The 27,724-nt window shown below is 57.7% G+C and overlaps 1 protein-coding gene across 2 annotated transcripts in view; it reads right to left on the bottom strand.

Annotated features, from left to right (window-relative positions):
- The window catches only part of GSE1 (Gse1 coiled-coil protein), a 411,107-nt gene that overhangs the window by 314,301 nt on the left and 69,082 nt on the right, over window positions 1-27,724 (bottom strand). The gene's annotated exons all lie outside the window — the stretch shown is intronic.

Genomic DNA, 27,724 nt, shown 5'->3' with positions numbered 1-27,724 from the left:
AGTGACACCACAGAACACTCATCTGCTGTCCCTGTCCCTAGAGACACTCGGGGGGACCAGAGGCACTGAGAGCCAGGCCAAGGCAGCAGCACCTCCAGACAGGTGGTGTGACCCCTGGAACCTGCAGCTCCTGGCCCTCCTGGGGCAGGAGGCCCATTTTGCAACAGCTTCTCTTGCAGCGAAGCTACTTGCTGAGGTGCTCCAAGACGCCCGCCCGTGCCACAGGATGAGGCAGAAACTCACATCTTATTTTCACTCTCTTCTTTTTTAACTCCCTACACAGGGACTAAAACATCCTACTCTGGCTGGCAATACAGACTCGCCTGACTTGAAACTTTCCAAGTGGTACTGGAACAGATGTTCAAATAGCCCCCCAATCTTTCATCTTTCCGAAGAAGTCCCACTCCACCTGAAGCTGTTGGGCACTTGGACTAATGGGTGTGTAAACCACAGTGCCAAGGAAGTGCTGGCAGGCCCGGGGCACCTCACAATGACGATTGCAGCCCCGGGGTGCCTGCTCGTCGCTCGCGGGGGCCCAGCCGCAGGCCAAGCACTCCACAGTGACCTCTCAGTAGGAGGGGAGGCTCCTTCGGGGAGGGCAGGCATTTGCAAGCACCCTGTACCCCGCCTGTGAATGGACACCCCAGCACACCAAGTCCCCAGTTCAGTGAGGTGGATGACAGCAGCAGTTTTAGGGGAGACCAGCCGGGCCCACGGATGCCAACACCCCGTTTTCTTTCCCAGAGCCTCATTGCTACACATTCCCTCAAATAAATGTTCCCATTTTGAATGAGTCACTTGGCGAGGACACCAAGTGCTTACGCCAACACGTGGGTGACCCGCCGGAACCCCTCCTTGGAAAATACCAAGTGGCCATGGTGCTCCCCGCTAACGGGCCCGGGGGAGCAGGCCCTCTGCCGGCGCCGGTTTCCATGGCAGGGCCTGCTGGCCTCCTGCTGGTCAAGCAGGACACACACACGTGCCCCGGGCTGTAAGTTCAGCAGCTCGGGACAAGGGGATGAAGAGAGGAGGAGACGCTCAGCGATTCGCCAGGACACTGTCTATTCCGCGCTAGCGGTCCAGGGAACCATGCCATGTCCCAGATACCTGGCCTCACCCCAGCAGCCCCTCATTTCCCATTTGCTTGCTCCTGTCAGCCAGGGTCATGCCACAGAGTTCAGTTTTCCTGCCTGGGTCCTTCTGCCGCTGAAACTAATCAGATCAGAGCCGCATAGACGTAGTTGGAGGGCATGGTAGAATTTTCGGGAGAGTGGTCTGCAGCGTCTGCCGTGTGTGTGTGAAGCACCACAGTTTTGTCAAAGTGCAGGTTCTGTTCTAGGTTGGGGGCAGGACCTGAGACTCTGCATTTCTTATGAGCTCTGGGAAGGGCTGGTGCTGCGTAGTGAGGGGCTGGCCCAAACCCCACCTGGTGCAGAATCAGCCAGGTCTAGAAGTACACACTCTCCCAAGTTTAACCAAACAGGCCATTTTTGGCAGGAATACCCCAGAAGTGACACTGTGCCCTTGTCAGTGTATGATATCAGGAGGCCCATGATGTCATTTGTCCCTCGTGATTATAACATCGATGACTTGATGTAGGTGGCACCTGCCCAGTTGAAAGTGACCACTTTCTCCTTCGAAATGATTAAGGACCTCACGGAGAGACACTATGAGACGACACAGGTCCTGTGTCCAACCAACTGTCGTCAGCCACCCACAGATTTCAGCGCCCACCGGTGCGTCTTGCCTGAACAGTGGCTCCTGTGGCGTTCGCAAACGGCGACCTTGCAGTTCCAAGATTCCCTCTACGTTCACTCATTTTTTCAAAATTCAAATTGGGGTCTGTTATTACAAATCTAATACAAAAACCAAGAGCCCACACACCCTGGAGCTGAAATCTTAGCCATGCGTGTTCCCTGCCTGGGGGCGGAAGTCTGCACACAGCAGGCGAGAGGGCAGTGTGGGCTGCGCGGCGGCCCGAGCACCAGGGCTCACCGGCATCGGCTGGCCTTCCCTTATTATTTCGCCGCCACCACCTTCCCAGTACTCCCTCCAGCCCGAGTGATCCCAACAGGCTGGGACCACGACTCTCGCAGCGGCAGGCGTTTGATACCCAGTTAGCCGAGTCTCGCCTCCCCCTTGCCGGCTGGAGCACAGCATCTGCACAGAGTTTCCGAGCACAGTCAGCCCAGCAAATCCCTTAATTGGTGGACATGAAAAACTGAGGCTGTGTGTGGTCATCACAGAGTCCTGGGGGCCCAGGGCCAGTGTGCTGCTGGGAGATCAGGTGTCTGGGGCAGGAGGAGAGAGGAGGGCACGGGGGCAGGCTCCCAGCCACCTCTGCGGGTTCCCATCTAGCCGAGGTAAGCAGAGGCTCCAGGGCCCAGCCCCGCGCGCTCCACCCTCTCCCGCCTCCTTGCTGTCTGATCCTTCTCTGCTGTCATGTTCTTTGTCCCCGTGCTGCACGCTGTGATTACACGCCAAGAGTCATCCTGCAGCGACAGCTAAAGCACAGCCCATCAGGCAGATCCTCAATTCTCCTGGCCTCCTGACCCGCGGGGCCATCTCCTGGGCCAGGGGCATCTTGAAAGCAGAACAGTGTGCTTCAGAGGGCTGGCGGGCAGCTGTCGTGGGGAGAGCCGCAGCCGTGGGCACAGCACACGGAGCGGACAGGAGGAAGAACAGACCGCGCAGCCCTACCTCCCTTCGCTCCTGTCCCCTGTGGTCACATGAGGAAACTGAGGCCCGAAGGGCAAAGAGATGGGCCCAAGGGCATCAGGCAGTAGAGATCTATGGGAGAATGGATAAGAGTAGGAAATCTAGAGTTCAAATCCCAGTTCCACCATTTCCTAACTGTGGCCTTAGGCTAGAGGCTTAACTTCTCTGGGCCTCAGTTTCCTCATCTATAAAATGGGAGTAACAGTCTCTGCTCCCTCGGGGTTGTCTGAGGATTCAATGAGCTAAGGCACCTAGCAAGTACTGAGAACAGGGCCCGGCTACATAAACAACTGTGGGCATTGTTTTTACTCTCGTTTTGGTGCCCTTCCTTTGGTCCATGGGCCTGACAAAGCTGCACAGTGCAATGAAACTGGTTTCTGGAACTGCATTCACCCCCAGAGAGGGTGTCCAAGGATTCAGCAATGGCTCAACCGCATTCACTGGCAGCAGTGGGCAAAACCCAGGGTGCCTCTTGAGCTCTCAACCGTCCATTCTGCCTAAGTCGGAGCGTGCATGAGGGCTGGGGGGTCTCGTGAGCCATACGCCCTCTGTGCTCCAGAACAAGAGGGCGTGTGGCTCAGAGTTGGCTGCAGCCTCAGGAGTCAAAGTGAAGAGAGGTGGAAGCCAAGTGGAACTAAGAAGCCTGGGGCTCTACAGGGCTGGCACCAGCTCTGTCTGTGGGCCCCCAGCAGGGCACTGTCAGCTTTTGTCAATTCAGCACTTTGTTAGGGCTGAGCAAGGATGGGGGCTGTAAGAGGCCAGTGAACAAGAGTGGAGGAGAAAAATAGCCCAGAGATGGGTGAACTATGGCAAAGGGATAGTCTGTGATTTCTGAGGCTCAGCCACCTAGGTCACCCCTTCCACTATGCCTTCTTGGCCACTGGCTCCTGGAATCCAGCTGTCATGTTGCCAGGTCTCTGAAGCAGCGCTGTGAAGAGACCCTCCATCTAGATAGGACCCAACTCGCACGCCATGTGGAGGTACCACCTTGGCAGCAAGCCCTCCCACCTCCTGGGCCAGAACTGCCCAGTCGAGCCACTCCCAAAGTCCTGACCCACAGAAACTGAGAGAGACAGTCAACGATGACAGCGGTTTCAAGCCAGTAAGTTTGGGGGGAGATAGGTTATGCAGCCATTAGGTATTTATACAGCATCGAGTTACACAAATTAACTAGGAAACAAAACCTTATAGTAGGTGATAAAGGCAAATCTGGACTTACAGAACCCTGATACAGAAAATATATAAAATTATGGATAGAAAGAGGGAAGTCGTAATTCATAATAAAAATGCTCCTAGGAAAAAACGAGAGCCTTTGGAGTTCCCCTGGCTACAAGCAATGGCAGCGAGTGCTCTGCACGTGGGTGGCGGAACCGGGGAACCTGCGATTTCCAGCTAAATAATCGGCACTGTCATGGTGACCGTGCCTTGCTTGGACAAGGTGAGCGTCTCCAGCGTTGTTGGCAGATCTCCTGCACGCAAGACAATGGCGATGAGGCTCGGACAAACCCTAACCTCTTATACTCCGCTTCTCCATGATCCTTCCCCATAATGATGTCACCCACAGCCCGGGAAGTGGGCCGAGTCACAAAAGACAGCCGAGCCTTGGGGTGGAACCTCCCACCGCCCCCTCCCCCGACCATTGCCACTGGCCTCGGTTCTGCCCACAGGAAACCAGGCTGTATGCCGTACATCCTTCTGGGGTTTCTTTTTCTGGAGTGTTGCATATGGTTTTTAGAAGAAAACAACAAAAATGCAGTCTCTGAAAGTACTTGGAGACTAATAGCCCCAACTAATTAAGAGGCAGGTTAGATTAAGCTCGATGCAGAGTAACTTCCCCATTTGGCATTTAATACACTCGCGCAGCCCCTGTGGGCCTTGGTTTAACCACCTATGGAGGGGATATGAGTAATAATTATCTCCTTTGGAGAGGTGCTGGGAGGGTTAATTAACTTGTGGCTGGGGCTGCTTTGAGCTGCTCTGCGCTGGTTTGGGGGCGCGAACATCACCACTAAGTGCTGTTCCAGGAAGAAGCCATCACTCGCCTGCGGTCAGGAATTCATGACCTCGGGTAAGTCGCCTGGCTTTTCCAGGCCTCGGATGCCCCCCTCCGCCTACTCCACCCCCAGAAGGTTCAGAACTGACAACCTGTGTGATCCTTTGCAGCTCTGAAGCTTAATGGTGCTTATGCTGAAAGAAGCTGCACACGCATTGTGGGTTTGTTTTCTGGGTCTTTTCTCAAGCAACTTTAGAGCAGAGAGAGCCAGTCTTCCCAAACTTCCCCACATCCGACCAGAAACATGGGTGCACCAAGGGCACTGGCTTGGCCCTCCCCAGGTGAGCTTTCACCTGGCCCTGTTGCTGGCACAAACTCAGCCAGCTGGAGGCGGGCAAGCCAGGACTTGGCGATGCCTCAGTCCTGAGGAGCCAACTTTGGCCACACCAGCTTGGCCCAAGAGACCCTCTCTTTGCCCCTACTCCCCCTGCTTCTCCCTGCATTGGTTTTCTAAGAAACCAGACACAGTTACAGGGACAATGTCCTCAGAGGACTTTGAAAATGGGAAGGCATTTATGCAAATACAAGGAATCAGGGGTGACCTTTTGTAAACTAATGAAAACAGTTTGCAGGAACAATGAAAGGGGGAGCAAAATCCCCAAATAAAGGAGATCACAGCCCCAGTGTCCTCAGGAAAGGATCCCTCGCTGGTGGAATGGGAGGGCTTCGGTGCTGGAAGCAGTCTTGGCGGAGAAGCCTGGACCGGTGAGGGGCCTTGTCCAAGGTCACGGGGCAGGCGGAAACAGGACCTGGATGCCCATTCCCCAAACCCTCCGGCCACCTAGCCCACAGCTACTCCCAGGCTCCACTGCAGGGCCAGCTCTGTCTGTTCCAAATTACATGGGCCTTGGAACAGAGCTGTAGGCCTTCCAGCTTGAGGAAAACTGCCCACGAAAGTGCGGACTTCGGCGACCCTTGGGTGAAGGGCGTGCTCTCTAGGGCCTGGGTGGGGCTGCATCACCCCATGAACTCTGCAGGTGCAAAGAATGAAGCAATTGCACGGGTAGCTCCTGGGGTTAGCCCACTTCTACTCAACGCATGATGTCTCCCTGGAGAATGACCCAGCCAGACGGCAGCCCTTGTTGCTCTGAAATACTGTTCCTTCCACCAGGAAAGGCAACTGTTCTCAAGATTCTGACCCTAACTTGGGCAGGGGAGGGACAGAGAGCCCCGGGGACTTGAGTGAAGACTAAAGAAGCTGGGGTTCAGCAAACAACCACCCCCAGTGCCAGCACAGCTCCTGGCAGACACACAGGCGTTCAGACACAGGGCTCCATGGCTCCCCCACAGCCTGGAGAAGCAGGCAGGGACAGCCCAACCCCCGTGACAGATGAAGTCACTGAAGCTCCAGGCCAAGGAGCTGCTTTGAGCGGGAGAAATGGCGGGCTGGCTGGGGAGAAGGAATGTCAGGACCGGGAAGGGGAAAACATGGGTCCCCTCCCCAGGGACTTACAAGCGGGCCCACTGCCCGCCCCACGGTTTTCTCGCCTGCCATGGTGTGAGCCACCGTGCTTCTCACCTGAGCTGGAGGAACACACCCGGCCCAGAAGCCCACACAATATCACACCACTTGCATTTTTAAAAACTTGGCATAAAAACATACCTCCCGAAAATACTTGAGGTAAAAAACCAACAATAACCAAAAATTTCATGAATTCATGCTCATAAAGGAAGCACAAGTCAGTTAAGGATCGAATGATTTTTTTTTAATTGCATTTTTAAGTACAATGTCACCTTTTTCAAAGAAGCTAATGGAAAACAAGCAAATAAAAACACAACCAACGCTGGCTGGGGTGGCTCAGTGGCTTGAGTGGTGGCCTACGGACTGAAAGGTCACCGGTTTGATTCCCAGTCAGGGCACACGCCTGGGTTGTGGGCCAAGTCTCCGATTGGGGGCGTGTGAGAGGCAACTGATCGGTTTCTCTCACACGTCGATGTTTTCTCTCTCTCTCTCTTTCTCTCTCGCTCTCTCTCGCTCTCGCTCTCTGTCTCTCTCCTTAATGAGCTGCAGGGCTCCCTGCCTCAAGGAGCAGATAAGGACCGCCACTGCTCCCACCACCTGGGACCCAGGCTCCTCAGAAAGAAGACCAAGACCCGCAGAGCCTGGGCCAGTGAGGAGTCCCTCTCTGCCCGTGGAGGGTGAGTCCACGGGAGTCCCTCACCCACTTGGGATCAAATCCTGCACTTTGGCCCAGAGAACTGGGCGCCTCTCTCCTCAGCTTTGGCATCTGTAAAATAGGGGCGATGACAATAACCTCTCCTATGTGGCAGCTGTAAGGTTTAAATGGCGTGATAAGATTAGAATAAGCGCGGCCACCATTGTGCCTCCTCTGAACTGAGCTGGGAGAATCTCTGAGGCTGCCTCCTTACACCCACGTTCTCTGTGTGCAGAGACAGGTCCATGGAGACCTGATGTCCCTTCTATGTACAGAAATAGCACTGAGGTTCCTGGGCCACCTTCCTTCTCCTGCCTCAGTTTCCCCCATTGAATTCAGTGAGAAGATTTGTGTAAGATGCTGAAACAGTGCATACAGCAAGTGCACAGCAAAAATTAGCAGCCACCAGATGGGTCTTGCAGTTGTCCTATAAGGTGGAAGACGACTGGCCTGGTCTAGTCCTCCAAGCTGGGTGTCTTTGGGCAAGTAACTCAGCCTCTCTGGACCTTAGTTTCCTCATCTGCAAAGCGGGGATGGGAACCCTGCCAACACAATCTAATGGTTAGAACCAGCTTCTCTGAGGCTCTGGCTACCTACCAGGTGTCATGCTGGCCCATGGCTCAATCACCTATCAGCTCCTCACTCTCCGAGGCAGAAAATATGCCCATTATTGGTATGGGGGCTCCAAGGCCCAGGAACTTAGGAAGCACCCACTCTGGCTTTGCCCACTGCCCCACTGAGGCTGAGAGAGGGCCTATGTGAGGCCTTGTACCCACTCATGCAGAAATAAACAGGGGCAGCATGCAGGCAGGGCTGCTCGGCCATCTGCCTCTTCCCAGGCAAGCCTCTTCCCTTCCTGGACCAAGGTCGCCATCTGCTGGGAGCCTGGGGCTCAGCACTCCGGTGCCCCTCCTCTAGACTCCCACCTGGGTCTGGGGCCTAGGGTTAGAGGAGCATAACCTTAATGTTCCCCCATGTTGGGTCCCTGTTCCCTGACTTGCTCCCCAACTCCAGGTCAGGCCCCCGGGATCAACCTTGACCCCATGGACCCATGGATGGTCATCCTGGGCGCTGGCCTCAGAACCTTCTCTCCTTCCCTTGGGATGGCTTGCGTTCAGTGGATATTTATGGTGAGTCTGGTGAGGCAGATCATGGCAAGGCTCCTCCCTGTGTGAGATCCAGGCCCTTCCTTCAAGATGCTCCTGCCACTGCCAGGGGACAGCCCCTCAGAGTCCTGCGCTCACACCCTCCCACGTCTGGGCTTCTCAGGGCCCTTGGCCTGGGCTTCCATCTTCCACCCTCCTTCCCCTGCCTGCCTTCTATATGGCTTTCATGCCTGGCTTTTCCTGCAGCGTTAAGGAACTCTGGTTGGCTGTCCTGGCATGGGATCACCCACCCTCCTCCCAATTCCTGAGGCTATGCATTCCAGAATCTGCCTCTGTCTGTAGGCAGGGTACAGGCCCAGGTCAGCATCTACGGTCAGGTGACCATCCATGCCACACTCAGTGGCCAGCCCCGGCAGAACCACGTGTAGCCTCTCGCTGCTGACCACCTCCCAGAGCTGGACACGGGCTGCCAACGAGCTATAATTAGGAACACTTTGATTCTCAAGGCTGCTGAAGGAGGCACCTGCACAGAGTGCATTGTCTCCCCGTGAACTGCAGAAGGTGCAGGGCCAGGGCCCTGGGGAGCCTGAGGGGTCCAGGTGCCAGTGGCTACACCAGCTTGGACTAGAGCTCTGGGTTCACTTCCTTCCACTGGCGAGAGGGGAAGGGGCACCTGGCTTGCAGAGCCCGCTGCGCTCTCCGTAGCCCTGACGCAGTTCCTCAGTCCCACAGGGAGCCAAGTAGGCAGCTGCTGGAACCCCCGGCCACAAGCCTGGGGGCCAGACAGGACAGCCATGAAGCAATCACCGTCAGGGCGTCGCTCAGCACACAGCCACATCTCTTCCTCTCCTTCAGCTCTCTGTGGTGGTGGTGGCCAAGTACATGTAAGGTAAACCCGAACATCCAGCCACTTTAAAGGAACCCATTCGGTGGCAGTTAGTATAGTCACTATGTTGTGCCAACGCCACCTCGACTGAGCCCCAGAACATTTTCGTCACCTCGGACAAAAACCCACGTCTGTCAGCTGTCACTCCCCATCCATCCCCCAGCCCCTGGCAACCACGAATCTGCTCTGTCTCTGCGGATTTTTCTATCCTGGATATTTCATGTAAGTGGAATCATACATATGTGGCCTTCTGTGTCTGGCTTCTTTCACTTAGTATGATGTCCCCAAGGCCCATCCATGTTGCGGTGTGTGTCAGTGCGTCATTCCTTGTCACGGCTGAGTCACGCTCCATTGTGCAGATAGAGTGCCTCTCGTTTATCACCTGTGGGCGGCACCGGGGCTGCTCCCACCTTTCCACTGTGGTGAACAGCACAGCTGTGGACATTCAGGCATACGTTCCTTTAACACGTTTCCAAGTCAGGCTTGTCGGGGAGTGATTACAGTCAGCGCTCCACCCTCTGAGTGCACCTGTGCTTAGCTTTGACCCTCCTGTGTCTGCCTTTCAACCCTTGTAACCCTACTGCAGCAGGTGACGGTCACCCACGTTCGAGATGAGGACACTGGGGCCTGGAGAGCCTGAGCAGTTGCTTGGTGTCCCCTAGCTCTGAGGGTGCAGCTAGGGTGCAGCAGGCCTGCGTGGCCTCAAAGCCCTCACCTTTCCCCCCTAGGCTGCCATCGTGTCAACTCCCAGCACGTCCCAGTTCCCATCCCTGCCTGAGAACAGGGACACCTTGGCACAAAGAGCGTTACAGGGTTCTCTTCCACTCCTTCTCATGTCCCTGAGCAAAGCCCCCCGCACTGCCAGGAGGGCCGGCTGCAGGCGGAGGCCTACCAGCGGCCTCTCAAGAAAGGTGCTAGGGGCCTGGGCCTGGAGCCGTCGGGTGGGAAGGGGTGGTGGGCGCCGATCTGGCAGACGCTCAGCGACTTCACGGGACACCATGTGTGGCTGCACACGGCACGCGCAGCACGGAGGAGGATCTCACCCAAGCCAGACAGTTTTCCAGAGAGTAAAAAGTGCCAAAATTTATCCAAGAAGTAGAAACATGAACAGACCTCAAACCCGGGAAGAAACCAAGAAGTTGTCAAAGGATTAACTGGAAAGTGGAGAGGACCAGACGTGGTTCCTTCAAACTTGTAGGAACGAATCGTTCCCACGCTCGAAGCCGTTCGGAAGCATGGGCAAGGCTGGGGTGAGGCGGCCCCCAAAACTGAGAACCACGTAGGAGAGAGAGCCTGGAGCTTCCTGTCCCTCAGCTCATGGCGGGCCTGGGGACACACCTGCACCTGGCGCCCAGGCTATGGGCGGCCCGCGTGCGGCAGGGTCCCTCACACACACAGTGGCCTGTCCATCTGCAGTGCTCAGGGAGCCACCTCCACAGACGGAAGGGAGAGGAGGGAGCATGTTTGCAAGAAGAGTCCTTTCAAGAAAGCGTCCTGTAGACACTGCCCACGAGGGCCCCACTGGTACTCTTGAGGTTCCCCACCCCTGCCCTGGGGGCCTCTGGCTGCTTCGCTAGAATGAACAGGTCTTTACCAGAATGTGACCCAGAAACTGCCAACCCTCCCCAACCCCTTTGCTCCAGGCAACATTGCCCTCCCCCCGGGACTCTGCCCCAGGTGCCCACGACAGTGGAAAAGGAGGTTACAGGTCAGAGGAGCCATTGCGGGCCTGCAACCCACTAGGACCCTTGGCCTCTCTGAGCCTCTGTTTCCAGCTGTAAGCCAGGGCTGCTCCTCACAGCCCTGACTAGGGACAGGGTAAATGTTTGTAACACTTATCTCCCTTGCCTGGTGGGGTTGTCAGGCTTTGCGGGATGCCTCTCCATTTGCCCCCAAAAGACAGCTGATGCAATAACCACAATGACACCTTGCCACCAGATCCCAAGACCTTATGTCCCCGAGCCAGGTTCTGCATCCCACTGAACCAAGCAGAGGGCGATGAAGACCAAGTGCAAGCAGATGTGTCAGGAGGGCAGCTGGTGGGGAGGGAGGCAGGGAGGCCAAGGACGCCCGCAGAGAGAGCCTGGTCGAGCGGGACACTCAGCCCTCAATTGATCAATCGTCCTCCATCCTGATGGCCAAGAAGCTCTGGGGGGGCGATCCTCCTGATGGGAGGGAGCTGGGGTATCTATACACCAATTCCCCGCGGTGAAGGGTGAAGGGCACTGACTTCCAGCACTTCTGGCCTGCCCTGTAACAAGCTGGGTGTGCTCCTGGGGCCCCGGGAAGCACCTGGAGAAGAGGTCCAGTCAGGGGCGGGCAGTGGGAGGCCAGACTGCAGGATGAAGAGGTAAGGGAGATTGGGGCGGGGATAGGGTGGGGCCTGACAGCACCACAGGTCCTCCAAACCTGCCACTGCTCAGTGGGTGTCGGTTCCGTTGGAAGATAAACCGAGGCTGGCGGAGCCACTAGAAGACGAGGCAGACACGCAAAGACCTCACAGTGTGCCTGCTTTCCGTCCCTCCTTCCTCCGTCTAGCCCGGGATGGATGGGCTGTCGGAAGCAGCCGACAGGCCCATTTAGAAACTGCTCTTTCCAGAGCGGGTGGCAAGACCTCATCCAGAGTCTCTCCCACCCCGGAAGCACCCGGGGCGACGTTCTCTGCAGCTCGCGGGAGCCGGCCTTCCGAGGATTATTAAATGGATCTCGCCTCCCTCTGGCGCGTGTTTCCTTCAAGGCCACACGCAGGACCGAGCAGTAACAAAGCAGGCAGCCCAGGGCAGCATCAATCCAGCAAACACAACAGCCTGCGCGCTTTGATTTAATAAAATCAGCCCCCACTGGGCCGCTTTAATTGTTTCCAGATTCTGAAAATATTTGAAAAGAGGATGCAAATGGAAAAATCCACCTCTGGCTACCTCAGCATCAGGAGCTCGCTGGGCTGAATGTCCACGTGGGCTGCATGCATCCTCAGAGTCAGCTGGGCAGAGGGAGTGAAACCCTGATGTCACCAAGACAAATGGCCCTTGAGGACAGCAGATGGGGCTCCTGAATGATGCCAGAGGAGAGCAGCTGGTCACCACGGTCACTGTGCTGGCTGAGATAGCCTGTAGGACCCGGAGGGATGAGTGCCAGGGCAGCGCTCTCTCACCCCCCAGAGACTCCGGAGCTGTGCAATGACAGGCAGGGCGAAGGGCTGGCACACCAGGAGTCTGTTCAGGGGGCCAGTGGTCTAGCGAGGTCACGACCAAGCACCTGTCTGGCCCCTTCTGGTCCGAGTGACTCTAGAGGGGTGAAGCCATCCCAGGCCCCTAGTAGAAGGCACTGTGACAGCACTGTAGGAAGAGCCTGGGGTGGAGCCCAGTGGACTTGAGTTTGGATACCAGATCTGCCAGCTGTGCAGCCTCAGGCAGATCACTCAGCTTCTCTGGGCCTCAGTTTTCACACTTACAAAATGGGCTGGTTATGCAAACTCCAAAATGCACAACAATGTCCACGAAATGCAGCTGCGTGACGTACCACCCCTGATTCTGGTTGGCCCTCGGTGTGTGTGTGAAGCACAGGACCTACCTATAGGGCCACCTCTCAGGGCCTGGGAAACCTGCTGCAGAGAGGAAGGCACGAAGGTGCTCTGGCTACTCCTCAGGGGCACTGGAGGCCTTTCCCCTGGCTTGGGTTTAAAGAGGAGCAGGGAGGCTGGAGAGAGGGGTTTGAGGGGCGGGGGGCAGGGGAGGGGCTGGGCAGGCAGAGCATGGGAGGAAGCTCCAGAGGATCAACAGTCCCTTGTTCTGTTCTGGTTCCCAGCCCTGCCTGCCACCTGCATTGCATTTGTAAGGCTTTCCCTAATCAGGAAAGGTTGTTTGTTCTCTTAAAACCCGAGGGAGGGAGCACACACACAGAGCACACACACGCACTAACAGGTGCACTCCCACCCGAGCCTGACACAGATGACAGCCTGTCACGGTCTGTATGTTACGAGTCAATTATGCCCACCTCCCCGTCAGCCTCTGCTGCCGCTGGGGCAGCCACCTCGCTGTACTGAGGAAGGACGTGGGACGATCCCCCAGGAGGAGCCCACCAGCCCTCAGGAGGCTGCTGACTGTCAATCAGGAGGAACCTGGATGCGGAGGTGGCTCATTTATTTTCATCCCTCAACCTCTGTATTAAACAGCATGACAATAAAGAAGGAAAAATGGTGTGGCTCCAGCGTGGCCTCAGGCAGGTTCCTGAACAGCTCTGCCCTCATCTTCTCCATCTGTAGAATGGAGCCCTGCCCACCCAGGGCAACCACGTGGGAAATCCTCCGCTCAGAGGGTGCCATGGTCAGCCTCCCCTCCCCCACACCTCCAGGACCTTGGTTAAAATCAGAGCCTGCCCGAAGGTGGGGAGAGCTGGCCCACCACCCCCAGTAGAAATGGGTCTCCTCCTTTGGATCTTGTGTCTGGGCAGCTTTGAGTGGAGAGAGGAGACCCCCAAAGTCCACCCCAAGGGGTGGTGGCCTCGAAGCCCTCACCCTTCCCCTCCAGCTGTCATTGTGTCAACTCTCAGCCAGTTCTGGCTCCCATCTTGTCTGAGAAGAGCAGGGCCACCTTGGCACAGACGGCGCTACCATGTTCTCTTCTGCTCCTTCCCACGTCCCTTAACAAAGCACCCAGCCCTGCCCGGGGCTGTCACCCTGAGTGTGGCCATGGCCAGAATCGATGCCCCTCTGGAAGGGGAACTCCTGCTGGTCCCCATGAGGAAGGCAGCATGGGATGGCTGGGACCCCTCCCGCTGAGTCTGTGCTGACAGGTGAACTGTCCAGGCCCCGGGGACTTTGGGGACAGCTGCCCCTGAAAGGGCAGCAGTGGGGCCTCAGGCCAGCCTCTCCCACTTCCCTCCCATCCTTGGCAGCTGGACATGGCTCAGTCAGACACCTGGACACCCACAAAGGCTGCCCTTTACCCTAAGCAGTTTGCAGCCCAAAGCTGGCTCCCCTGACTTACAACACCCTCCCCCCAGAACGGTGATACCCACTGCCCACACTGCTCTCCACCGAGAACCTACACAGGGGGCGGAGGCGGGGGCCACTGGGAAAGGGGAGGTGAGCTGGGGCCACGTGCAAAGTGCTGAGGAGGAGGGGAGGAGGGAAAGAGGGGCTTGCCATGCAGACCCTGTTGGGTGCCAGCTTTGGGCTGCAAACCGCTTAGGGTAAATGTAATTTTGCCCTAAGCGGGTGACTGGTAATTTTATCATCATCATCATCATCACTATGAGGAGGGGGACCTGGGGTGCAGTGTCACAGCCCAGAGAAGCTCTGCATGAAATGCTGCCTCTGCACCAGTGTTCTCTGGAGCCTTTGCCTGCCCAGACCGGAGGCTTGAGAGCAGATGAACAAGGACCCTTCCTGAGGCCGGGGCCTGGGGGCTGGCCAGCTGAGAGACTACCCCTCCTCACCTACTGTGACAAACCCTGACAACATCTGCCCCTGGGCCGTGACAGGAAGTGAACCAAGTTCTTTACACATAGTACTTATTTAATCTAGACACAGACACTCCTGTTATCTCGATTCCACAGATGAAGAAACTGAAGCTCAGAGAGGCGGCTGGTGAGGCCAAGGTCGCAGGTTAGGCTGTGGCAGGGTTTGAACCCGGCACGTGACTCCGACACCCCTGTTTAGCCAGCACAGCAGAACGCACCCACGCACTGGCCGCCGGAGGAGGGCCGGCTACAGAACTGTTCTGAAGGGTGAGTAGGGGTTTGCCAGCGGAGGAAACAACTCCGGGGTCAGGGGAAGTGTGTATGTGCTCAAGGGAAGGGGGAAAAGTAAGTGTAGCTAGAGAGAAAGCATACACCTGGCACACAGTAGGTGTTCAGCAAGTATTCGCTGAGTGGCGTGCTGGAGACAGTGAGAGTGTGAGGCGCAGACGAAGGGGGTTGGCTTCTTCTGCATGCACGGGCACCCGGCACAGGCCATCTCCTCCCCCACACATCCACTGCCCTCCCTTCCTGCCTGGCCCCAGCGGTGCCCCTGAAGGGCCCACGACTAGCCCTCTACCGCCCAGCACACTTCCTTTCATGCCCAGGGTCTTTGGGGAGCCTCTGAGGAGGTGACTGTGAAGAGAGGGGACTCGGCTTGATAGGAGATGGGAAAGTTGGCCCACTGGCTTCCAGATTTTTATGGATAGAGCAACCCACTGGGGGAGAGTGGGGTCAGCTGCCAGCTGCTTCCCCCGCTTTCTGACCCCGGGCTGGGGAGGGGGCCTCAGACACGCTCTGCCTCCCAGGAGAGGCGGGGAGTCTCGAGGGAGGCCGGCTGGCGGCCACTGCTGCTCCTCTGATAACCTTCAGCCCTGACCTCTTTTCCCACAGAGGCTTGTGCAATTTCTTCCAATTTTCCACATAATTAGCTGAGCGGGAGACACATCCCCTGCTCTGAGGCAGGAAGGAGCCGCTGCTCCAGGGACTAAGGGCCTGTGGCTGAGGCAGAGCCGACCCCGCAGGCTCCCTCCTGCCCCCCCCCCCCCCCCCCCCCCCCCCCCCCCGCCCCAGCTCGGTTGGCACAGGAAGTCCGACCGTGGGGGGATAAGGTGGGGAGGGGCAGGATGCTATGGGGGCTCAAGACTCCACCCCCCCACCTGCAGGTCATGTGACATCAAATCACATGCAGTCCCTCAGGTCACTGAAAGATGTGGGTCACACAGGGTTTCACCGAGGGCGAAATCACAGGGGACTCAAACTGACCAGTACCCGCAAGCGTCCACTAGATCTTTGTCTCTGCCCCCACACCTCCAGAAAGCATTCACCCTCTTCCTCTTGCTCGCAATCTGCCTCTGAGAGCCCAACCACCCCTTCGCTTCCTGGAGAGGCAGGGGCATGGCAGTTGTTAGGAGTGGAGCCGGGCTCCCAGCTCTGTCCCATCTGCTGTGTGACAGTCAGCAACACAGACCTCCGGCCTTGGCCTTGCCATCTGTGCAGTGGGCGAGACAAGAGCAGCTACCTCACGGTTAGGAAGAATGGTCCACAGGGTGCAGGCCACTCGGCTCCTGGGGAGGGCCAGAGTGGCCGCAGGAGCGCTCGCTTGCAGGAAGCCTGTGCTCAGCTCCACCACTGAGCCCCTCCTGGGGGACACTGGCACACCCGCCCAGTCAAAGGGAAGCCCTGGGCTGCTCTGAGAGCTTGCCATCAGTGACCCCCAATTTGGCTGAGCAGAAGCCTGAGGGGGGTAAAGGCCTCCCTGATGGGCCCCGACAAGCACTAACTCACCTTCAGGGCCTCAGTTTCCCTAACTGTGCAATAAGCAAAGTCTTCCCTGTCCCACCTCTCAAATCACTCCTTTCCGACGGCAGAGAAGGCACGTTGCCCCAGCCTTGTCCCTGCAGAGCAGAAACAGGTCCCGTCAGCCCCCAAGGTGTCCACAGCCTGGGGAGGAGGCCGCTCCACCCCACCAGCCCTGGGAGCCTCGGGGTCCTTGGAACAGCCTTCTCCTGACAGCATGAGCGATTCCCTTCCTCCCTCCTGAGCCGGCGCCAAGGCCTGGAATCCATCATTTCTGTCGCCTGTCAGGGGCTCTGAGGGCCGCCAGGCTACTCTCGTGGGAAGTGCAGCCACCGTCCTCAGCAGCACAGGGCAGAGGGCGCCCAGAGCAGGACAGGCTGAGTGCAGGCTCCCAGGCCCATGCCTGTCCTTGACCACGGAAGTGGGCTCCCACCTCCCGACCCAGGGCGCTCACTCACAGGGAAATGTGCGACTAGGCCACACGAGCCTCGTACACCCGGGTGTGGGCAGGGTCTTGCATCCCCATTCCCTGTGTGCAGCAGATGCCGCCCCCCAGGCCTGATGAGAATACCCCTTCCTCGTGACGACCAGACCTGCCTGCCCTGAACACGTGTCCTCTCAGGGCCTGCCCCCAGCAGCATCAGGCGAGTGACGGACTGGGGCCAGACGGCGGCCCAGGATCTGTGGCACATTCACTCCACTTGGTGCCCAGGGCAGAGACCCTCACTGCAGGGTGTTCGCCTGTATCGTGCAGCGGCTCCAGTGCTCTGGGGGCACAGGGCCTGGGGGATGGGGGCTGCGGACAAAGGAGGGGTGGGGGGATCCGAGGTACAAGAGACAAGCTAGGCATACTCAGGAGAAGCCAGAAGGGGTCAGGAGGAAAGAGACTGGGTCCCAGGATGTCCGGCTCAGCGGGAGGGGGACAGTGTGTCTGAGCAGCCAGCTCCCATGCACAGCGGTCAGGACTGCCTCCCCCACCAGAGGGCGGCCCCAAGCTCCTCTGCTTTGTTTATGAAACAAGCCTGCCAGGCAACTGAGACTGGTGACAAGCTTTTCCTACTGTAAATAAGCTAATTTCAGCTCCCCCCACGCCCCCAGTCTATGCTCCCTGCATCTATCTACCTGCAGGCCCTGTTCATCTAACTCTACCGCTTGCTTGCTTGCTCTGAAGAACAAAATGGTAGTTATCCCCCTCCCATCATTCCCAACGTGGCCATCCAGGGCAGCAGCTCCCCCACCCCCACCAGCAGCACCGGGAGAACAGCGGATGCTTAGTGCGTGTTGACAGCACGCCAGACACCCTCCCGGCGCTCCGGGAGCGCCAGCCTGTTCGCTCCTTACCACAGCCCGCACACAGCCGCTGAGCCGCTCCTGCCCCACTTCTCAGAAGCAAAGGCCGAGGCGCAGACAGGCCAAGTGGCCAGGCTGGCATCACATAGCAACCCAGGCTGATCTCAAAACGCGAGGACTTAACTCCCTTGGTCCTGCTGCTACTCGCTCCAGACACAGTCCACACCAAGGGTTCCCAACGGAGGGAGGGACCCCTTCCACAGCCTTCTTCTGTGACTATGAACATGTTGGAATGACAGCTGCTGGGAGGCCGGCAGGGAGAGAGAGTGCTTGAGTCCCCGAGAAGCACCATGGAGCCAGGCGCCGGACACCAGGCACGGATGGGCCCCACAGCGCGCAGGCCTCGCAGCAGCGCCCACAGCCAGTCGCTCCCCTCCCTTCTCTAGCCCCAGGCTGAGGGCCATTCTCAGGCCTCAGAGAGAGGTTGGTGCCAAGGATGGAAAGTTGGGGGAGGGGGGTGCTCCTAGCACCACTAAATCAGAAATAAAATAAAAATAAAAGATGGTGAGGATGGAAGGAATCTATGTGCAATAGAGACTGAGCCCCGTGAACTCAGGGGCTCCCCAGAGTAGAAGCATGTGAGAGTCAGAAGAGAAGCTGGGTGTGAGGCCAAGGCCATGGGTGGAGGGCTGGTTTACCCAGCTGCAGGCGGCTGGTCTGAGAAGGAGTCCCTGTGGGGTTTCCTCGTGCTCCAGAAAGGACCTGGGGGTGGGGGTGGGGGCAGCAGGAAGGCAGGCATCACACTGTGTCCAGGACACATGTCCGCACAAAGACATTACTTCCCGTCTGTCAGGGGCTCCCTCTGCAACTGAGATGAAACCCCAGGATGAAATGGCCCTGGCAGGTCACTTGAGGCCTTTGGGGAGGGGCTCCAGTGCCCCGTTCAGCATGCCCCCAGACGCCATGTAGTAGGCTGTGCCCCATGGCCGCTCACCCCTAACCTCCAGGTGAGACGCCCCTTCCATTTGGAACACTCATCCCACCTTTCTCACTTAGTGGCACTGAGAGTGTGGTAATCTCACTCAGGTGTCACCTCCTCCTGGAAGCCCTCCTCGATGCCCAGGGACCCACCCTGGGTTGAGCTCTATTCTGTACATCTTTGTCCTCCCTACCCCATCCCTGTCCAGGAAGGAGGCAGAGAGAAATAAAGTAGAACAGCCTGGGGTGGGTACGTGTGCTCTGGGTCTCCAAGGGCCTGGCTGATGCCTCCACAGTCTGAGGGTCTAAAAACAGCCCTACACAGTGTCAGACAGAGAGTGCTGTCACTGCTGTCAGGGGAGGTTGGAGACCCTCTCGGAGGCACAGAAAGGGTGACCGACCGGCATAGAGCTGCACAGGCCTGGGATGAGAGTGTTGCTCAGGTCGTAGCTGGACCTCCCTCTGAGGCATTGTTCTCACTATGGAGAACATCAGTATTAGAGTCTGGGTTGGGGGGACCCACGGAGAAAGGAGAACTACGGGGGGAGAGACAGCAGGAAGGGGTCCAGTCCAGTGTGGAGGGCTCTGCTGGCAGGAGCCCTGGAGCAGCTCTGAGGCAGGAGGGACCCCTGATCTGGCTTCCTAGAGGTAAGGACCCTCCACAGGGCTTTAGTCCAGCTGGGGCTGAAGGGACAGGGAGGAGGGTGCAGAGAAGGCAGCTGGAGGAGGTGGGGCAGGGCCACACCCCTCCCAGTACAGGCTCCTGAAAGGGCCATGGATGGTGGTCCCAGGCTGGGGTGACCCATCGGAGGGACCCATGGCAGTTCACCTGCCCTCCCAGCAGCACCGAGGGGCTAGCTCCACCCCTCCCCCTCCAGCAAGCCCTCCCAGCTACCTAACCCCGCCACCACCTTTGGTCTCTGAGGTCACACTGTGGCTTTATTTTCAGTGACCTTGATACTGGTCAGGTCAAATATTTCAGCTCAGTGGATGCATCTAGAAGAAGTGTGTTTCCACGGCAACAGGGCTGATTCACGGCACCCTCCTGCCCCCCACCCGCGCCCCTTAGCCCTTTCCCCTCCCGGAAGCCACTTCGCTCCTGCCTGCAGGCCCACCGTCATAGCGTTTCCTGCCGTGAGCTGTGACTGCTTTGTGCGTGCCCATTGGCCCCTGAGTGCACTGCAAAGGCCAGGGTTGTGGAGACCCCACGGTCGGCCCTGTGTCCTGTAATATGAGCACGGGGCTATTGTCCATGAGGACACAGAGTCCACGCGCAGCCTCAGTCATCAGCATCAGCATCCAGATGGGCCCTTGTGTTTTCCTGGGGACATCTGTTGACCCGCCCAGCCAGGCTGCAGAGAGAAAGGGAGGTATGTTGAAAAGATGTGAGGCCTGGCTCTGCATTTGGGGGGATTCAGCCGAGATAGCCCGTGACACCCCATTTCACAGAGGCTGTGTCCTAAAGGGTTGCGTCCTCTCCCAGGAGCTCAGGTTACCTGGGGAAATGCCTGGCGCCTGAGAGCTGGATGCTCAGCCAGTGTGTTAAGCTACCAGCCATCATGGGCCACACTCATCTCCCCTCCCGTCCTGCAGGGTCTAAGGGCCAAGGCTGCTCCCATGACCTGGGTGCTATCCTTCTGCCCCGGGATGCCCCGACTCTGCTCATGTTCCTGCAGCCCAGGCACAGAGTCGGCGCTTTCCTGCCAACAGCATCCCTGTAGCGGCCCCAGCGTGAGCCAGCACTTATTGGGCACTTGCCATGTGCCTGGAGCACCCGGAGCCCTTTAGGTGCCACTACGCACTAGGCGTGTGACTCTGGGGAAATAATGTGGCCTCTTGGGGCCTCAGTGTTCCCATCTGTACAAGGGACTGTTGCCAGAACTCAGGAAGTGAAGTCACGTAGAGTTCAGAACTGTGCCTGACTTGTAGTTAGGGCTCAGCAAGAGTCGGCAATGGCTGTGCTTCTCCCTGTCCCATGGGCAAGGTGGGCCCTCACGTGTCCAATGTGGCCCAGCTGGTTCTGACCACCAGGCAGCACTTCCAGCAGGTCTCAAGGGGGCTGCATGGGAGAGGTAAGAGCAAGCTCAGGGTGAGGGACTAACCGAGCCCAGTCGGCCAGAACCCTGGCAGCCAGCCGCAGAAGGCTCGGCATTTTTTGGTCCCCTTATCCTGAGGCCATCCACCTTCCCCTGTATCCACCACGGGGCCCAGCAAATGCCCCTGAGTGGATCATCGAAACAGCAAACCCCTACCCAGGTGTGTTCTGAGCACTTCCTGCTTCATTCATTCATTGAGTTTTCCTGATAACTCTGAGGTCTGAGCTATTATTGGCCCAGTTCTAGAAGTGGGGAAACAGAGGTCAGGATTTGACCAAGTGCCCAGAGCAGTAACATGGGCACGGAAGCACCTACGATTTATCATGATTTATGATTATGATGTCTCTGAGATGCTAAGCACTTCAATGCAGGATCTCCCCCAAACCTTAGGATGCAGGGACTTTTATCACCCTGACTCTACATTTGGGCAAACTGCAGCACGGGAGTGAGGTGCCCAAGGTCACACAGATAGCAAGAGGCAGAGCCTGTTTCGCACCCGGAGCCCAGGCCCTATGCCCCTCTGCTGCCCCCCCCTCCCCCCCGGGCCGACGCTCAGGACGCCCTGCTCTTCAAGAATAACTTCTTTCTGAAACCTGAAGATGACAAATTATTTTTTTTAATGGTTTTAATTTATCCCCCTTTCTGCAGAGAGTGTCAGAGGCAATCTGCTTCTCTCTGTGTCTGCGAACCTCCCCATCTCTTGTTAGTGGCTCAGCTTTGAACATATTTCCTTTTATCTTGTGGTGACACACGGTGGCAGAGGGCGATTCCGGGAGAGATTGTCGGGGAGGGGCCGGGCGAGAGTTTGCATCGCTCCTGACAGCTAATTAGCTGAGTCTCTGCACCAGGGGCCTCTCACATGGCAGGCATCATCCTCCTGGCCCCGCGGCTGCACGCCGAGCCTCCTCCTCCACCCCGGGGTCGGAGACTTCCAGGGGAACGGTTTCCATTTTGGTGGCACTCTTGACTCTTGGGCCTGCCCAAGGCAGGGGTAGGAGGGCAATGCCAGAATGGCTGATCTTTGGGGACCAAATTTGCCAACAATTACCGGGGAGCTGGACTGGGACCCAGACCAGAGCAGGTGTCTGAGGCATGGGTGACCTTGGGCAAGTCCACCCCGCCCCAAGGCTCAGTCCCCTCATCTGCGTATTGGGTATGAGGGCACCGCATGTTTGGCCCCCTCAGCTTGCTGCGGGCACCCAGGAGGAGAACGAGAGGCAGGCCGAGCTGAAAGAACGGTGCCTGGGTTCCTCCATTCATCAATTAGACAAGTATTGAGCACCTGTGGGGTGCCTGGCCCCGCTCTAGGCACAGGGGGGTGTGGGCGGGAAGGAGACAGTAAGGAACCATGACTAGCACGCCATGTAGATGTCATGTGGAGGAGGGGGTCTGGGGAGGGCCCCAGCTAGCCTGCCTGCTCCTGACAGCTCATTAGAGGTGATTAGAGGCATGGGGGAAGACGGCGGCAGCGCACGGAGGATGGAGGGGAGTATGGGGAGGGGAGAAGGTTGCATTTTAAATAGCATGGTCAGGAAAGGCCTCTGACAGTATCATCATTGATTATTATTACCATCATGTTTATTTTCGAGGATGAATAACAAAGATCATCAAACTTTTTTTTTTTTTTTTTGCCTGTGAGAAAAGCATAGAGTCTTACTTTATTTTGTATTTTTTAGGGCAGGGGTCCTCGCACTTGCGCAGCATCGGGGTCCCTGGAGAGCTCGTTAAACAGACAGCCTGGCCATGCCCAAAGTTGCTCATCTGGAATTTGCATTTCTGACCGGTTGGGTGACCCTCCGCTGCAGGCCCAGGGACACAGAGTGAGATCCCTGGTCTGGCCTGGAAAAGGACGTGGTTCGTGCACCCACGGTTGGATTTCTTCTGCCTACGGGACACGGCCCGTGATTCTGATTCCTGTGACAAGTGCTTGGGAGGCACCTCAGATCAGATCAGACTATACGAAATCACCACTTCTTCCACTTCACATGGTTCAGTTTAATACACGCTGGGTCCAAACAGCCGTCCTGACCTCACAGAATCGCTTCCCTCCATTTCCCTGGCTACCCTGTGGAACCCTCCTTCTTTGCCTGGAGGTTCCCCCCTCACCCCCCAACGCAGACCCCTCAGCAGGGATCAAGGCCTGGCCGGGGCCCAGGACCTCTGGGGCCTCTGGGAACCTCCCCTCTGCCTGGCAGGCCCCGGGGCCTCCCCGAAGTGGCTCTGGCCCCAGAGAGAGATGAAGGGGGAGCAGCAGGCCCATGACATGCTGAAGGATTGCCATGGCAACAGTGCAGGGCCAGGCCAGCTGGCAGGAGCTGAGTCTGGCAGAGACATAGGCCTGGCCTCCCACCAGGGCATGGTTGGCCTGGGGAGCAGAGGCTACGTGGGGTGGGGTGGGGTGGGGGCCTCACAACCCCCCACGAGACGGGGCTATATCCTTTCTGAGGACAGCACAGTAACCCAACCGGGGCTGGGGGTAGGGTGGGGGGCTCTCACCAGAATTCTCTGATGCCCTAGGAGTCAAAGGGTGCCCCGCCTCACCTCACCTGCCTCCCAGCAGGGAAGGACCCCTGGCCGGGCGCTCCAGGAGGCTGTGCTCCCTGCTGCCACCGCAGGGAGTAGGTACTCAGTGAAAGTGTGTCCAAGAGAACAATGAGCAAATGGGCATGTCCATGACTGCCTGCGTCTGAGGCTGGGGGAGGCTGCTGGGCCCAGGGACAGGACAAAAGATCCCTGAGATTAAACCCTGTTGCCTCCCCCCTCCCCTGCCCTGCGCATGCAGGAGGCAGCACTCGCAGCCTTCTGGGCCTTTCTTACTCTCACTTGCACCCTGGAAGAACTCAGAGCCTGCTTCCGGGACAGTATGCCAGGAAAATGTGCATTCCCAGGGAGCTCCCGGGTCCCTTTACCCACCCTCCATCCCATGACAGGAAAAGGCCAGGCAGCCTGTCCAGGAGAGCTGGGCTCTTTGGGGCAGTGTGACTGACGGGCCTTCGGTAAAATGGCCCAGTTCCTGCCAGGCCCCTGCGGTGTCTGCAGTGTGCAGGGAGGTGGAGGGGGATCTTGGCCCAGCTCTGTCCCTTCTCAAAGCGGGAGAGGAGGCCCCTGCTCCCCACCAGGCCTCCCCCAGGCGCTCTACAAGGGTTACTCCACACCTGCTACAGATGAAGGAACCAAGGTCCTGAAAGGGAGCCCCGGCGCCCAGGCCCCGTGCTCCCCACTGTCACAGCCAGAATCTCCGAGCTGAGAGACCGAGAGAAGACATTCAATTTCAGTTTCTCTTCTCCTTTCCAAAGAAGGCATCTGTAAGATGCTTAACCAAATGTGACTTCATTTCTCGTATCTCCTAAGATTTCTCCTACAAGTCAATTTACAAACACGTGAGAACTACTCCAGGGTGAAATGGTCCTGGCAGGACGCCTGAGGCCCTTGGAGAAGGACCCCACGCCCCAGTCCAGCACCCCTCCCAGCCTTCCCCCAGCAGGCTGTATCCCACAAGATCGCCCACTTCTAACCTCCTGGCGAGATGCCCCTTCCACTCGGAGCACCCACCCACCTTCCCCTTGAGCTGGGGTAGAACCTTCACTGTCCAGGGCGAGCACGTCCTGAGGCTGAGGACAGATGAGGGAAGGGTGAGACCTCAGGGCTGACTGCACGGCAGGGCCAGTCCAGCCCCTGGGACTGGGACGGACAGGCGACCCGAGCTGGTGGGTCTGGGCAGGGGCAGGGAGGAAGGATAACAGGATCCAGAATCCCGGATTGAGGCACACTGAGTGAGCAGCGGCTCAGACGGAGGCTGGACTGGGTGCTGGAGTCAGGCTGGGTGTGAAGGCTTCGTAAAGGATGCAGAGTGGCACCCCAAAGCGAGACCCTCCATCGCCCCCACCTCCATTTCCCCGTCTGTAAAACTGCAACAATAATGGTACCAAACCTAAGGGTACCGTGAGGGTAAATGAGTCACACGCGCAAAGCACACAGATCACACCTGATTACAGACCACACACCATAAATGAGATGTTGGATTGAGGTTCCCCTCAGTGACCTCTGAGTCTCCCTGCCAAGGACAGAGCCTACAGCTCACGCCTCCTGGCATCCCCTCCCCCACATGCTTTTACCACAATAAACTCCTTTCAGCCGCCCAATACTACAAGTCAGGTATTGGTATAACTCTCCCCATTTTACAGAAGGGGAAACCAAGGCACAGAGAGGGCCAGGAACATACCCAAGGTCACACAGCTCCATACGGTAGAGTCAGGATTCAGAAGTAGGCACTGACATTCCTCATTTTACAGATGGAGAAACTGAGGCTGAGAGGGGCACCCTCAGTACTTCTGGGCCACATAGCCAGGGTGCTGCTGAGCTGGGCTGGCAGCTGGGCTTGTGGGTCTCCTGAGCCCAGGCTCTGACCACAGGGATCTCAGGCCTCCTGGGCAGGCTCTGGGCAGAGGGTTTGGGGGAGAAGCCTCTGGAAGGGCCAAGAAGGCAGGCTGTGAGGGAGGCACCAACAGCAGACTGGGCTCCGCCACTCATTCCTATCCCTGCTTCTCACACCCGCCGCCGTGGGGGAGCCAGAAGCTGGCAGCACCAACTGTTGCTGCTGCCTCCCCTCTCCCTGCCCATCTGCTCCCGTGTGGGATCAGGGTGGGTGGCAGGTCCTTGCCTAGACCCCGGCTGCTGCCACAGGGGAGGACTTCCCCCTCCCATCTCTTCTCCTAGGCCTGGGGGTTCTCCGGGGGCATGGCATGGGGAACACGGTGGGCCCCAACACCCCTCCCCAGCCTGAGCCTTACTGTCCCGCGTGAACGAGCAGAGCACACACCGTCAACGTGGCCGTGGGCTCGGACCCAGCCCCGGCCTGCAACCAGGACCCCCTTCCTGTGTCCTCCCCTCGGTGGGTTTGCGGCCCGAGGAGCCTGGGGTCCACAGCCCTCCCACTGCAAATGTTCCCTGCTGTCCCAGAAACACGCTTATCCTTTCCACCTGGTGTGTGGCCTGATTTAGACTCAGAGCAAGCAAGGTGAAGAGCCCTGCATGGGTGGGTGGCCTCTGAGACTTCCCTGTTGTGGCAAAGGCCCCCGGAGGCTGACAGCCCAGAGCCATCTGTCTCAATTTGTGACACCAGACCTCCTGGGTGCTCGAGGGACCCCTCCCCATGGTTGAGCCTGGTGTGAGGGTCACTGAGAGAAAGGCGAAGGGACAACCTCTAAGGGTCAACTTGAGTCCCAGCCCAGGCAGCCAAGAGAACAAGGCCTGTGGGCCACGTGGGTGGAGGGGATTTAGAGAGGGCAGGGTGATAGGCAGGGCCCCACAGGGAGAGATCTGGGTCCTGAGGGTGGAGAGGGCTCAATGGACACCCCAAGACTTCTCTCTGCTCCCCCACTTCTGACGCTACCCCTTGAGAGGGCTCCCTACCAGCTCCACTATTTGCTGTGCGACCCCAGGCCAGTTACTTGGCCTCTCTGAAGACCAAGTACAACAGCAACCCATTCTGGGCTGATTAGGAGGATGGGATGAGGTAATGCCTGGCCCCACAATACAGGCTGGGCAATTGGGCAAAGAAGAGGTCCAGCTCCAGCTCCATCCCACACCCTCCCACACTCACATGTGCTCCAGCCACCCAGAACCTCCTTCACTGCCCCCAAGCCCACAGCACCGGCCTGGTCCCATCTCCTTGCCTTTGCACACACAGGTCCCTCCACTGGGAACACCTTTGCCTGCCCTCCGTCGCCACTTGGCTAACTCATAGTGCTCCTCCAGGAGGAAGGGACCTGTTCTGGGAAGGAGGCTGAATTGGGTATCCCAGGTTGAGACACGGGAAAGAGAACCTACTGCAGGCCCAGGTGCTGACTCGGCCAGATCTTGCAGGGGACAGTGACATCTAGTGGGCGGTGGGCACATAGCCCATCACCCCAGGAGGTCCCCCCAGTGCACCCCTGAATCCCTGTGCCAGCAGAGGCTCACCCTCCAGGGGAGGACGCAGGACAGAAGGGTGCCAAGTGCAGCACATCGCCATTGGCGACACAGGGCGTAGCTCCCTCTCTCCCGTGGGCAGCCATGTTCCCACATGGCATATGCCCGCCATATGCTCTCCCTGTCACAGCATCCTCAGCAGGCCTGCAAGCAGCCTGCTGGTGGAGGCAGGGTGCCCGGGAGCGGAGCACACCCCAACTGCTACACCGAGCAAGCTGCTCGGAGCTGCTCTGAGGAGTTCCAGAACCTCTATGAGGAAGGGAGCCTATGATTCCATACCACAGACAACCAAACTGAGGGTCAGAGAGGCTGCACATCTTGCTTGAGGTCACACAGCTTGCGAGGACAGACCAGTCCTGTCACCCAGAGCTTCTGAATGTGCATCTATAGCCTCAGCAGGGCTGGTAGACAACGTCTGCAGAATTCTTTGATGGCTGGAGGCTCGGAGTGTTCAAAGCTCACACAAGTCCCTCACCCCTCGCCTCCATTTCCTCCTGCCCTGCCGCAGTGTCAGGGTTCCCCAGAGACCACGGCCTTGCTGCTCTCCTCCTGTTTCCGCAACCCCAGCAGTGGATCTACAGGGCCCTCTGAGCCTGAGGCCTGAAACTGACTCATGCTTCCCAAACGGGGTTCCCCAGAGCTCTGACGTTCTGCCAGGGAGCTTGAGTTCTGCCCAGGGAGTTGATGGGAAAACTGAGGAGGCAGGGCCTATCTCCTTAAGCCACAAAACGTCTAGAGCTGATTTCTATAGTAGGCACAAGAGCACAGGGCCTAAGCGCTGTGGGAGGGGAGGAAAATTCTGGAACTTTGCACTATGCAGGAGGGAATACTGAGTGTCTAATAACAGGTCTAGCCCCCTAATGCAGCCAGATTCCCCTCAGGAGCCAGGCTGAGGCTATTCCATGGAGTGGTTTCCTAGGCAACAGATGTTTACTGAGCCTCTGCTAAGCACCAGGCAGAGTCTCTGAACTCCATGGTACAGGGGTTAACTCCAGGCTCAGGAATCAGAATCCTGGGATCAAATCCTGCCTCTGCCATTTGTTCATTTGTATAGTTCTGGGACTCCATCCCAGTGCCTCAGTTTCCTCATCTCTAGAATGACCCCAATAAGAGGTCCTAGTTAAAGATGACAGTGACAATTAAATAAGTTAATAGATTGCATTACTTTTGCAGGGCACATAACAAATGACCACAAACTGGGGTCTTCAAACAAC

The sequence above is a fragment of the Desmodus rotundus genome, chromosome 12, assembly GCF_022682495.2.
Source record: "Desmodus rotundus isolate HL8 chromosome 12, HLdesRot8A.1, whole genome shotgun sequence".
Lineage (NCBI taxonomy): Eukaryota > Metazoa > Chordata > Mammalia > Chiroptera > Phyllostomidae > Desmodus > Desmodus rotundus.
This window is presented reverse-complemented; position numbering and strand designations above follow the sequence as displayed.